We start from the raw sequence: 14,378 nt of genomic DNA, 5'->3' as shown, positions 1-14,378 counted from the left end.
AAACCATCTTCCTGTATCTTTTTGTGTGTTTTCATGAATAGAACTTCTCAATTGTTTATTCTAGTACAATTGTTTCCAGCATTTTAGAAGTTTTTCTCATCTATTAAATAAGGAGAAATGTTGCATAAAATTGAAGTATATATAGTTCCTGTGTTCATTCTAGTGTTATTTGGAATTTTTCTGGTATTTTGAAATGAAGCAAAGGTAGGGAAATCTACTTGATAATTTTAAGAGGAGGGAACAGCCAAAAAAAAAAAAAAAAAGATGTTGTGAAAGTAGGGGCAAGATTGAAGGCAAAATATACAAATGAGGCTAGATAGAGCCTCAAAGAGTCAAAGCATTTCTTTTGCTTAAATACTATCATGGGCTAAAGTAATATGGTTGACAGAGTGCCACTATTCATGTAGGTTTCAAATAACTGGTGCCATTCTAAGCAGGGGAGATTGGGTTGCTGTGGTGGGCAGAGCATTATCTTCCTTTTGTGGCTTGGGAGATATGTTAGCGTTGCATATATAAGAAATCCATTAATAAGTTTAATATTTTATGCTTTGACTTGTTTTTATCTTCACTTGACCCCTCTTGTAAATATGGTGCTCCACACCTTTGTTGTCTGTTGGACAATGCAGAAAAAGCAAATCTGAATAACTAGTAGCAATTATCTGAAACAACATGATCCTCTTTGTTAAGCATCCCAGGGAGTAGAGAAAAGATTAAAAACTCCCCTTGCTGTCTTGTTGGTACTGCCAATTATCCAAACGTTCCTTCCATCAGGAAATAACTAGGACACTTCCTTTCCATAGCTCAAGTTGCTTAATGTAAGATGAATGAACAAATTGTGGAACGTAGTTCTGCTGGATAGCAAAGTGGCCTCACAGTTTTCCTTTTGACTTCAGAAAACCTAGAAACCTGGCATATCTTTGTGTAAAGATGGCAAAAAAAAAATTCCTATCTTGACAAGATAAGTAACTCTTGGTTTTCATCTGTGGCCTCTGTAAAAAGAAAAGTGTGGAAGCTCCTCATTTTCATCATTCCCATTAGCAGCTGGCAATATCTGCAGCTCAGTGGAGGGAAAGTGTACAGCTCTAACAATGAGTTTCAACCCAACCATACAAACACACAGGCTCTTCAACTGACCCATTTCAGGATGTGAGGGGAATTAATTATGAAAGGCAGACCACCTTGTGTGGCATCCAGACTTTCAAGAAAGATCTGAACCAATACAAATTCTATAAGCTCATTTAAAAACAGAAGGAATAGATTTATTTACATAAGATTATGTTGATGTTTCACAAATAATGAATAATAAGTATGTTAGGTGTTTATGGAATACATGAAAATAAAATTGCTACCATGGAACCTATTTTAAAGCTGCCAAAATCCTAGTTCTTATTGAAAATTATCAAGATATTTAAGAGGATTTTCTATTTGTTTGGGGCTTTTCACAGAAAAAATGCTTTACAAATTTAAAGTCTTTTAAAATATTTTTAAACATAATTCCCTTGTCCAGAAAATTTAGGAGTAAGTAAATAGTTTCTTGTCTGCTTTCCCCAAGGTGACTTTTAGGGGAGTAGAAGAGAATACTGATTTTATTCTATTTTTTCTCTTGTGTGATTTCAAAAGGATTATTGGATTGGAGAAAAAAAAATTGTGCAGTGATCAAGTTTTAATTCTCATTTTCAAGTTTATTTTTTTATTTTTTAGGCAAGGGAATGGATTTAAGTGACTTGCACAAGGCCACACAGCTAGGAACATTTTCAAGTTTTTAGTCTAAATTATTTCAAGAGACAGAAATGGAAAGAGCACTGGACTTGTCAGATCTCTGTTAATCCAGTAATAAGTTCTGTATTAGAGTTTCTCTTCATCAGTCAAATTGTACTACTCTTCATCTTCCATTATCTTCTAATTCTTTCTCTTTCAGTACCTTTATTCATATTCTGATGTTTGCAATGGACTTCACTCCCCACTGGGAATGGTCTGGTGAAGCCCCTTCATTTCTTCAGGACTCAAATCAAAAACCATTTCCTTGGTATCTCTTACCTGACACTAGAGGTGACAGTGATTTCTTTCTCCTAAAATTCCCCTTAGTGCTTTGCTTGGATAGCTTATTTCCACTTGTCTCACTTTTCTTGTACTCATATCCTTTTGTTTGCTTGTTCATCTTCATTTCAAATGTCTCATGAATTTTCAGAAGAATTGCAGGTTGAAGTATCATAGCAACTCTTATTCAGAGTCCATCAGGTGCAGTGAATTATTGCATCTGGTCTTTTGTGCTATCAAGATTTCTTCATTTAGGATGAAATTGCTCTAAGGGACTTACATGGCTTAAAAGTATATAGGATTATTAGATTCTTACTAGCTGTGCATGTTGGCAACTAAGACTTAAGTTAAAGACTACTTGTGATATGCCTTGGTGGAAGGATTTTAACCCTGCTGAAAAAAGATATGTGTATTACAAAAGATAGATCAAAAGATATATAAAGATATGTTCTTGTTCATTGTAATTGTTCATTGGGTTGAATTGTAGTTGAATTGAGTTTTTTGAAAACTGATAATTTCTATATAGTGTATACACACACACACACACACACACACACACACATACATACATACATATATATGTATGTATATGGTAACCAGTACATTCTGACTAAGCATAACATTAAAACCAGAACATCTCATACCTCAACCATTCTTATATAAATACAGGATACCTCTTTGGCAAGCAAAACACAGACAAGGAATCTATCCATGATTATAAAAAAATGAACGTAATTTGTTAATAATATCCCAGGATGAATTGTAATGATCAGAACTTATTATCAGTTAAAAACTAAGATTCATGTCAAAATATGTATATTTTCCTCCCAATTTAGAAACCTTTACTTCTCTGTATTAATATTAGAAAACACTATTGGTGAGGTTTTTCCATTGGGTTTCTGTTTTCCCAGTGATCTCTAACTGTATTTTGCCTCATGAAATTCTTGCAATTCTTGGGAATTACTTTTATTTTTTTAGCCCTGACCTTTATAAAGTTTTTTAAAATTTGATTTGTAGGCAATATTTACTGACTCTCTTGTCTAGTGACTTTGCTGGACCCCATGAGTCCAGAGTACTGACTCTTCTTAAATTTAGATATTTCTTTTTTTGCTGGTCTTTCAATAATTCATGATCACAGTGCTTATTGAAATTGAATAGAGGTAAAGAAATGTTTTAATCAAGCATATTCTGGCAATAGTTAGCAACTGCTTTGGGTGGCATTGGTTTTTCTTATGCTTTGTAAACTTTTTGAGCCATTAACTTGTGAAATTAAAATAAATTTGCTACTTCTGAAACAGACTGCAAATGTCCCAAGTCCTTTGGGATTTCTTTTGTACTGAGAGAGGAGTGCATATATAATTACATTAGGGCAGAGATAGTATTTTCATTGAATCTTCTGAATTAGAGTAACAGCATTTTGCCAAAAAAAAAGACTATTTCTTTGACCTCTTTTTATAGTGATTTGATGCATGCCTTAACATTTCAAACTTATGGTTATTGCTTGAATTCCAAAGCAGCTAGCTGAGTGCTTGCTTGTAGGAAATAGATTTCTCTCCCTTATAAACAACCTTTGTTTTTTTCTCTCAGCTACTTCTGTTGTTATTCCATTAAATTGCAGTCTGTCTCCTCTCCATGCCCCATGGAGATTGGGTTTTTGTAAAAATAGTTTGACTCTAGAAAAAGCAACAATTTTTTTTTGAATTAACAGTTCACTTGTATACACATTCACACAAATATGTATCTGTCATAGAAAGGTACCTCTTCTAGGAGTATTTTCTCATTCTATCAAAACAGTTTGTTAAATAATAATAGTAATTATATTTTCTTTTTGTCTGACACCTTTGGAGGGACTTTATAGATTTTTTTTTGAAGTAGGCGATCAGGTTTTGTAAACTTAAGTAAACTATGGTGTTTATTATTGTAATAATAATAATCATTCATGTTATTCTCAAATGCTTTTTTATATTTAATATATTGTCTTTGTGTTTCCAAAGCAAACTTTCTTATATTATGAGTGCTTTCAGACTATTGTTCAATCCTTTCTTTCAAGTATCCAGCCTGGATAGTGAGTTCATATTTATAAATAGTGTCTCATTTAGTGGTGTTGTATTTTTTTTCTCTATTCTAACAAAGTAGAAGGTTTTCAAATATGCTATCTACTATGCAGATGGGAAAATCAAGATCAAGAGGTTAGAGTATTTGAGAAATGAGGATAGGGAACTCATATTCTTCACCAATAGTTTCAGTCTATCTTCTGCCCAATATTTCTATCTTCTTAATGGTTCTTTTTAGTATATTTAATTTTTATTATGTTTGTTTCATAACTGAAGCTTTTGTTCTAATATTGCTTCTGTGATGGATAGTAGCTCTATGATGAAACATTTTGCATATTTTCTTCTGTATATTTATATATTTGGCAATAAATGTTGTTATTGTAATTTTTTTTGGTTTACTAGCATATATTCTAAGTTCTTAGAGGACTGGGTCATATACCGATTCTGCTTGAAAATTTTGGTTGTTTTTTTTTTAATTTTGAAAGTGATACTTTTAGAGTGAGAGAACTTTGATTTCACAGTTTTTAACCAGAACATTTTTATAATGCAGTTCACCTTTATTCCACTATTTCAATGGGCTGATGGGGTTTACACAATTAAAATGTACTTTTCACCAATATCAAGAATCAGAGGAAATGATGGTGGATTTCTACCCTTAGAAATGCTATTTAACACCTGGAGCCCTAAGGATTTTCCAGGTGTACTCTTTTTCTCCTTGTTCTTCAGAAAACAGTAATTGAGCATGGGTTTTGGAAGACTTTCTGTTGATATCTTGCCTCATGGTTGGATGTAGGATGTGTATGGAATACAAAATGTAATTCTAATATTAGAACACTGCAGTGATCACATCTAGAATTTGGTGTTTTTGAAGGGGAATATCACCTACAATTCATTATCTTAATGAGTTATTTGATGTATTTGGGTTATTTCTTGACCTCAGGTATGAAATGGGAAAAACAGGTTGCTTTGGAGCTGAATTTACCAGGTGGCCGATCAGATGAAATATTTAAAAGAAATAATATAATGATGGAAATGGAAGAGTGCACTAAAAACCAGTTTCTTTAGATAGATAGGTAGATAGATAGATAGATAGATAGATAGATTTTTCCAACTGGGAGAAATTAGAAACTGCACAGAAAAAAGAAGCAAAAGTTCTACAAAAAGTCAAGGAAGAATATAAGAAACTGTTTTTATCTACTCACTTCTCTCGCCTTTAAAAGAGAAAAAGTGCAATGGACAGTTCAACAGTATTCATTCTTTGTGACTAATAGAGGAAAAAAGCTCCTACTCAATTTTCTGAATAGTATGTGGGTCTAGACTTGATAGATTTGCATTCTGATGATGATTAGGACTTGTGACCCTTAGTGCAGCCAGATAGTGATTATCTGGGTTGATGGAGTTCATCATTCTGAGCTGAGAATTAGGAGCCCTAGGAAAATAATGGAAAGAAGTTTCTTTTGATGAAGGAAAAGAGTTTGAATTTGTAAAGGAACTATAAAGGAAGAAAAATAAGTACAAATATAGAAAGTCTGAGATTAGAACTGATCCGAAAGCAAAGATGTAAAGTACTTATGTGATCACATAGATGATCTCTTTGTTACAACCACTCTGTGAGTTATATCACTATTCTCACTTTGTAGAGGAAGGAACTAAATTCAATTCTTCCTTATGAATGTCTTAGTTTCTCGGGGCATTTGTGTTATCCTAATCTACATTGGCATATTCTTCTATACACACCCAAATCACAGTTGATCCCCTCTTCTCCATCTGATTGCCCCTTCAGTTTTCTCTCTTCTTTTACTAATCTTTAATGTCTTCTCATCTACTAGCAGCTTCTTTGCTACCTCCACATATTCCCTTGACTCTCTTATCCTTAAAAACCTTCACTTGAATCTTCCATTCTGGCTTGCTATTGTCCTATATCTCTCCTTGGCATACCAATTGCTTATACCTAGCTTAGACATCTCAAATTCACTATGTCCCAAAGAGAACTCAGTATTTTCTCCCCAAACCCTCCTCTTTTCAGAACTTTCCTTCCCTTCAAGAGGTCTATATGGGATCTTCAGGAAGGACTAGCACCTTTTGTGTGAGATCTTGCTGAGCCCTTTTCATGGCTGCTCATCCATATTTGTCATTCATCTCTTGCCACTGGCACCAAGAAAATGTAGTTTTGTGAAGCTCCAAAGGAAAGTATGGGAGACAAAAGGTATTTGACTACCCACTAAACTGAAAATCAACAGAGCTGTTGTACTGAATTCATTGCTGTATGCCTATGAAATTTGGACAATCTACTAGCTGAATCCTTTCCATTTAAATTGTCTTAGTAAGATTCTGAAGATCACCAGGAAGGAGAAGATAGCAGACACTGAGGTCCTTTCTTGAACTAAACTGCCTAGCATCCAACTGTGCTACAAGGAGTGCAATTCCGATGGGCTGGCCACATTGTCTGAATGCCAAATGTATACTTGCCAAAAAGACTATTTTATGGGGAACTCACACTGGGCAAATAAATATTCATGAGGGTGGAGTGGGGTATATATATGTTTGTGTATATGTGTCAAAAAATGTGATACTAGGGATACTCTCAAAATCTCTTTTAAGAATTTTTGAATTGATTATGCAACATGGGGAACACTGGCATAAGACTTCTCAGCATGACATGCCCTCATCTTAGAGGGTGCTATGCTCCATGAGCAAAGCAGAAGTGAAGTTGCTCAAAGGAAATGTGAGATAAGTAACTTCCCTAACCCACCTCAAATATTCACATAGACTATTTGTGCCTGACCTGTGGTAAAGCATTCCAAGCTCATGTTGATCTGATCAGCTCACAGACAGACACAATGTAATTTGACTCTAACATAATTCTGAAGCTCTTTGAGAATGAAGGGCAATAATCAACCAAGTATGTACAGCAGCCATACCCTGGTAAAACCATCTTGCCAAATCAAATAAACCAGATCAAGAATAACTGATAGGCCTTCAAACTGGTGGTGAATTAAGGGGATGTACCCCTGTGAACACTTCTTTCTTATTGGAGGATGAGAACTATTTGTTCCATGAGGGTGGACAAAGAAGGCACTCTGGAGAGCTTAGAGCTTGGCCAGATATTGAGGACACCAAGGTCATCTACTGCATTCTGGGCTACCACCAGTCATCTTGACTATTGTCCTACCACTGGACTTTGATGACCCTGGAAGAGTTAGTAAGGCTTTTGACTTTGTATAACTGCCTCACTTGAATCCAAATCATAAGAAAGTCATCATCTGTGATGTCATTGGTTTTCTTTGAAAATGAAGGATGATTTCATGACCCCCCCCAACCCCTGGATGTGGATGGCATTATCCACATAACAGGTTTCTTAGAGTTGTCTTTGATCTCTGGAACTGCTTAGAGGAATTGCATCCATCATAGTTCATCAATTCAGTGTTATTAATGTGTCCAATGTTCTTTTGGTTCTGCTCCCTTTGCTCAGCATCAGTTCATGTAATTCTTTTCATATTCTTTTCCAATTATTCATGGTTTCTCATAGAATAATCAAATAATGACTCCATATCATTCATATACCATAACTTGTTCAATCATTCCCCAACTGATGGGTGTCCTCTCAATTTCCAATTTTTTGCTACTGCATAAAAAGTTGCTATAAATATTTTTGAACATGTGAGACTTTTCTCATTTTTTATGATTTCTTTTGGACATAGGCCTAGTATTAATATTGCTGATCAAAGGATATGATCAGTTTTATTGCTCTATGGGCATGGTTCAATTTGATAGGTTTGAGGTGGCACCTCATAGTTGTTTTAATTTATATTAGTAAAAATTTCTCTTATGTTTTTCCTTCCTATCTCATTTCTTTCCTCTTAGTTCTTTTTAGTTTTTGCAAGGCAGTGGGGTTAAGTGGTTTTCCCGAGGCCACATGGCTAGGTAATTAAGTGTCTGAGCCTGAATTGGTACTCCCGACTCCAGGGCCGGTGCTCTATCCACTGCACCACCTAGCCGCTCCTCCCCTTAGTTCTAATTCCTTTTACACAAAATGACTAATATGTAAATATATTTAACACAAATGTACATGTGCATCTTCTACCAGACTGTTCATTACCATAGAGAGAAGGGAATGAAGGGAGGGTGGTAGAAAAATGTGTAACTCATAAATTTGCAAATGGGTAAATGTTGAAAAACCATGCATTTAATTGAAAAAATGAAATAAAATATCAATTAAAAAAAGAAAATAAAAGAAACTGAAAGATGAACAAAATGTCAAGAGGACCACCATCTTTCAAGTTGCAGACCCACAAAGCATTATCCTCAATTCTTCATATGCATTCATCCCATATATCTATTGTTAGCATCTTTTATTTCCATATCCTTTATACTTTTTTATGTACATACCCTTTATACATTTTTTCTACCACCCTCCATTCACTCCCCTCTCTCCTTGGCAGTGAACAGTCTGATAAAAGCTGCATGTGTCCATTTGTATTTAACATATTTACATATTAGTGTAAGAGGAATTAGGACTAAGGGGAAATAAAAACAATGAGACAGGAAGGAAAAACACAAGAGGAATTTTTATAGATGAAAAGTAAAACAGCTGTGAACTACCACCTTATACCTATCAGATTGGCTAAGATAACAAAAAAGGAAAATGATTAGTATTGGAGAGGATGTGATTGGGACATTAATATAGCATTTCTCTTATATCCTTTTCTTTCCTTTTACAACCTTTTCTTGAGTATATATCCTTATCATCTCAAGCCTGGACTTACCACAACAGTTTGTTGTAGTTAATCACTCCCTCCTTCCTTCCTCCTCTCTTTCCCTTTTCTCATTCCCCTCTTCATTTACTTTCCCTTCTCTTACTTCCCTAACCCTCTTATTCCTTCATGCCTTTCTCTACTGTCCCCCTTTACCCTCCTCCCATTCTTTTCTTTCCTTCCTTCTATATCTTCTTCCATTCTGTGCCTCCTTCCTTCCATTCATCTTTTTTCTTTTTCTTTCTTTCCTCATTTTTCTTTTCTTCATGTCTTTCCTCCTTCTCTCCTTCCTTCTCTTTCCTTCCTTTTCCCTTTTGTTGCTTTTGTAATACCATTATAGTTTACGATTACAACAGTGATACTTTTACTAATCTTTTGAATCAGAGTTTTGGTTCCTCATGGTGAATTCATTTTTTCTTGATAATGATTGATATCATATTCTTGATCCAAGATTTATGAGACCAAGTTTATTTTTTAAAATATATTTATTCTTATTTTGTACAAATAATGTTTTTATACATTAATAAAATATTCTTGTTTAAGAGTAAACATACTACCCACCCAAAAAAATATAGACCCACATGAGCGATAAAGGGGAGAGAAAAAATAAATTAAAAAAAATAATAGTAATAATTTTAGGCATGGCCAGGTGGTGCAGTGGACGGAGCACTGGCCCTGGAACCAGGAGCACCCGAGGCCAAATCTGGCTCCATAGACCCAACAATCAGTCACCAAGCTATGTGACCCCATGCAAGCCACCCTAACCCCATTGCCCTGTAAAAACCAAAAAAAAAAAAAAAAAGACCCAAAATAAAATAAAAATAGTAACAATAATAATAGTAGGGGTGGCTGGGTGGTGGACAGAGCACTGGCCCTTGAGCCAGCAGCACCCGGGTCCAAATCCAGCCTCAAACACCCAACAATCACCCAGCTATGCAGCCCCAGGCAGGCCACCCAGCCCCATTTGCCCTACAATGCCCCCCCCCCCCAAATAATAATTATAAAAAATGTGCTTCAGTCTGTGTTACAACACTACCAGCGGGTGGATCACATTCTTCATAATAAGTCCATCACAAAAGTTACTTCCATATTTTTCCATTTGCCATTGCTGATCGCAACTCCCTCCATTCATACTTCTCCACTACCATGTACTACATTTTCTCTCTCCTTTCACTCTGTCTCTGCTGTAGGGTAGCTGAGTGGCCCAGCAGACAGATCCCCAGCCCTGGGGTCAAGAGGCCCCGAGCCCACATACCACCCCTTAGGCCCAGCATCCACCTGGCCCTATGGTCCCAGACAGGCCATCCAATCCCAGCCCCTTGCAAGAAGTAAAAAAGAAAATGTGTTATATCTGACCACTCTTCCCCCCCGCCACAGTCCATCCTCTCCTCCATCACTCACATCCCCCCCTCCCCCCTGCCCCCTTCTCTCCTTCTTACACCAGATGTCTATACCCCATTGAGTATATAATGCTGTTTCCTCTCCTAACCACCTCTGAAGAGAGCAAAGATTCCCTCATTCCTCCTTGCCTTCCCCCCCTTCCATATCATTGCAATAGCTCATTGTAATAAAGAAAAATCTTATTATATGAAATATCTTAGCCTAATCTACCTCTCCTTTTTCTTTCTCCCATTACATTTCCCTTTTATCTATTGACACCATTTTTATACCACATTATATCTTCAAACTCAGCTCTTTCCTGTCCTTCATCTATGAAAGCTCCTTCTACCTGCTCTATTAAATGAGAAGGTTCATATGAGTATTATCAGTATCATTTTTCTATACAGGAATACATGCAGTTCATCATCATTAAGTCCCTCATATTTTTCCCTTCTCCTTCACTCTCTATGTTTCACCTGAGTCCTGTATTTGAAGAACAAACCTTCTGTTGAGCTTTGGCCATTCCTGCAGGAACATTTGAAATTCCCCTGGTTCATTGAAAGTCCATCTTTTTCCCCTGAAAGAGGACATTCAGTTTTGCTGGGTAGTTGATTCTCGGTTGCATTCTAAGCTTTTTTGCCTGCTGGAATATTATATTCCAAGCCCTGCAAGCTTTAAATGTAGTTGCTGCTAAGTCCTGTGTGATCCTGACTGCAGCTCCACTATATTTGAATTGTGTCCTTCTGGCTGTTTGTAAAATTTTCTCTTTGACTTGGGAGTTCTGGATCTTGGCTATAATATTTCTGGGTTTGTTTTTTTTTTTGGATCACTTTCTTGGGGAGATCGGTTGATTCTCTCCATTTCTATTTTGCCCTCTGCTTCTAGGATATCAGGGCAATTTTCCTGTAGTAATTCTTTGAAAATGATGTCAAGGCTCTTTTCTTGATTATGACTTTCAGGTATTCCAATAATTTTTAAATTATCTTTCCTAAATATGTTTTCCATATCAGTTGTTTTTTCAATGAGATTTTTCACATTTTCTTTTAATTTTTCATTCTTTTGGTTTTGAAGTATTGTGTCCTGATTTCTCATAAAATCAGCAATCTCCCTCAGTTCTATTCTTTGTCTGAAGGATTCCTCAGAGAGCTTTTTAATCTCCTTTTCCATCTGGCCAGTTCTACTTTTTAAAGCATTCTTCTCCTCAATAACTTTTTGAACTGTTTTATCCATTTGACCTGTGCTGGTTTGTAACATGTTATTTTCTTCAGCATTTTTTTGGATCTCTTTGACTAAGCTGCTGACTTCATTTTCGTGTTTTTCCTGCATCTCTCTCATTTCTTTTCCCAATTTTTCTTCTCTCTCCCTCACTTGATTTTCAAAGTCTTTTTCGCGTTCTGTCATAGCCTGAGCCCAATTTCTGTTTTTCTTAGTCTTTAGATGCAGGAGCTTGTGCTTCCTCATCTTCAGATTGAGTGTTTTGATCCTTTTTGGGATCACAGGCAAAGTATTTCTCAATGGTGCTCCTCCTTTTTCTCTGCTAATTCTTTTCTCCAGCCTGTGCCTGGTTTTGGGGTGCTTCCTGAGCTTTTGAGTATTAGTGGAACATACACTACAAGGATCTCAGTGTGTGAGGCTCTGTCTTCCCTCCTGGTCTGTGAATGACCATAAGTGCCCCCCTCTGCCATGGGGCTGAGGTGGGGGGGCCCTGCTGTTCTATGGGGGGCCTAGACTGTGATCAGGATCTGAATGTGGTCAGAACCCCAGAGTCCTGTTCCAGGGGCAGAGGACAGAGCTCAGGAGTCTCTCTCTACTCCCCAACCTAGGCTCAGCACTCATGCCCTGGGGGCTCCTGCTTAGGCTCTGCCTGCTTCTGGTTTCTGGATCTGGGCTGTCAAGACCATGCCGCTTGCTGTGTGCCTTGAGGGCTGGGCTTCACTTGCTCGCTGTGACAGAGGTCTCCTGCTTATCCCCCAAGTTGTGCCCGGTGCTACCCGGGATGTAGGTCAGGAAACTATCCCTGCTGCTGGGAGCCATGGCTCCCAGCATCCTGGGGCTGCCTCCCGGAGGCTGAAGTTCCTTTGCTCTTGTGGGCCACCCCTCTGTTGGGCCACCCCTCCAACCCCATAGAGCCGAGCCTTTCCGCTCTTTTCCAGGTTACCTTGGGTTGGAGAACTGCCTTACTGGGTCCCTCTGTAGATTTTGTCTCTCGAAAATGTAGTTAAGAGTCCTTAGCTTATAAGTTTTTTTAGAGAGCACCTAAGAGATGATCCTCTCTTATCGCCATCTTGGCTCTGGCCCCTAAGTTTATTCTTGTTGGGAAGTAGGATGGGGATTGCTTTTGTAGCTTTTTGTTGTATGGTTGTGACACTTGTGCTTTTGCAGATATCTTGAAAGGGCTCATTAGTTTTGTTTCAAGCAATTATTCTTGTAGAGCAGTGTTGTCTTTAGTACTTAGTTGTTTATTCTGACACTGGGGCAGCAATAATTACCTTAACTTACAAACATTAATTATTGAAGTAATTTGCAGATATTTCACAAGCATTTGTAATTTACCTGATGCTTTGCTTTGTCTTCCAATGTTTTAAAGCAGCCAGCAGCAGTGTTGTGTGGTATGTAAAGATTAGTTCATAAACATTTGTCCCCAGTGCAGTTTTTCTTTAATGGCGGAGTATTGCTTTACATTGTTTTTTTTTTTTTAACAGTCTCTGACCACAGGAAATATGTTATGCCCCTTTCAAGTGGTTAAATTTTCATATTACTTTGTGGTCTTTACCCTGTAATTATTTATTGGACAATGGGTAAAAAGTACTATATAAATGTGCATGATTATTTTTACTGGCATTAGTATTAATAAATGACTGTGATGTCTAGAATTAATACTTTTCCTTGTGTATATTAAAATTAAGCCACTGAATTTACATAGAATTTGCGTTAGGACATAAGATCTTTGACAGCAGTGACTATGCTTATATTTGTATTCTGAGAGATTATCACAATGCCTAGCCTATAGTAAGCTAATGCTTTTGGAAAAATTCTCATCCTTGTTTGTAGTGTTATACTTAGAGCAGATGTTTCATAATTTTTTCTGATGATGATGTAACTATGCTGCAATCAAAGAATAAGATTTGCTGGGAGTTAAGTCCTAGTTATTTTAGAATGCTAAATGAAATGAAAATTAAATGTAATTATAAAATCCCTTTCATGAACCTATTTTATGTCATTTGAACTCTATCTCATTTAATTGAAAGAAAAAGATAATCATCATGGAATATGTCTAAAGCATACAAGTGTGTTAAATTTAAAAGTGTTCTATTTTTTGTAAATTCTTCATAATCTAGCATGGTTTGAAGAATGGGATATTCCTTAATCACATATTCTGGCTAATAGAGAATCATCACATATGTTACATGTTGATTTGTAGTTTTCATATAATTAAAATTTAATAAAATTCATTTAATATCAGCTCTTCCTTGAGAAGTTTTTATCTGTCTTCCTTTTGGTGATTGTGAAAGCATATTAGGCTTTTTTAGGTCTTCAGTTCATCATTATACATACCAGTCACTTCTCTTGATTTATGTGGACATACTGTGTAATGTTGATCCCTGGTTAGAAGAATAGTCACTGGGTCAGAGTTTATTATGCATAGTTTTATTCACTTTTTCTAAGATTGTTTTTCCTTTATAGGATAATGAACCTTAAACTTCAGATTTCACCCTGAGTATTAGTTTAGGAAAAGTCCCTCCATCTCTCCACCAATGTCACATTCAGTACTGATATTTCTGTTTATATTAACATTTGCCTAATCATCTTTCTTACAAGGAAAAGAATTCTGGAAGAAAAATCTGCTCTGTCAGAAGCTTATTTTGTTACTGTTATTTTCTGCACAAAAATGGGAAAGCAAAGAGATGCTATAGAAAGGAACTAAAAATAATGGAGCCATCTGGTTACAGGTTATTCTTAGTAGTCAGATAATTTTGCTTTATTTTAAGTTTAAAAACATGTAATGTACCCATTTTTTCATCACAAATATCAGCTTATATAATTCTTCATATATGAAGTTGCTGCTATTGATTCTTGTGAGTTGAAGGTGTATTTTCATTTCCAGCACTAATAATAGATTTGTGATTATTTGCCTATTACTTTCTCTGACTTA

General features: G+C 36.3%; 1 protein-coding gene across 8 annotated transcripts in view; it reads left to right on the top strand.

Annotated features, from left to right (window-relative positions):
- The window catches only part of SNX29 (sorting nexin 29), a 718,720-nt gene that overhangs the window by 193,112 nt on the left and 511,230 nt on the right, over positions 1-14,378 (top strand). The window lies entirely within an intron of this gene.

This window comes from Macrotis lagotis, chromosome 8, assembly GCF_037893015.1.
Source record: "Macrotis lagotis isolate mMagLag1 chromosome 8, bilby.v1.9.chrom.fasta, whole genome shotgun sequence".
In the NCBI taxonomy this organism is placed as follows: Eukaryota; Metazoa; Chordata; class Mammalia; order Peramelemorphia; family Peramelidae; genus Macrotis; species Macrotis lagotis.
Note: the sequence above shows the minus strand (reverse complement) of the source record. Positions and strands in the feature narration are given on the sequence as shown.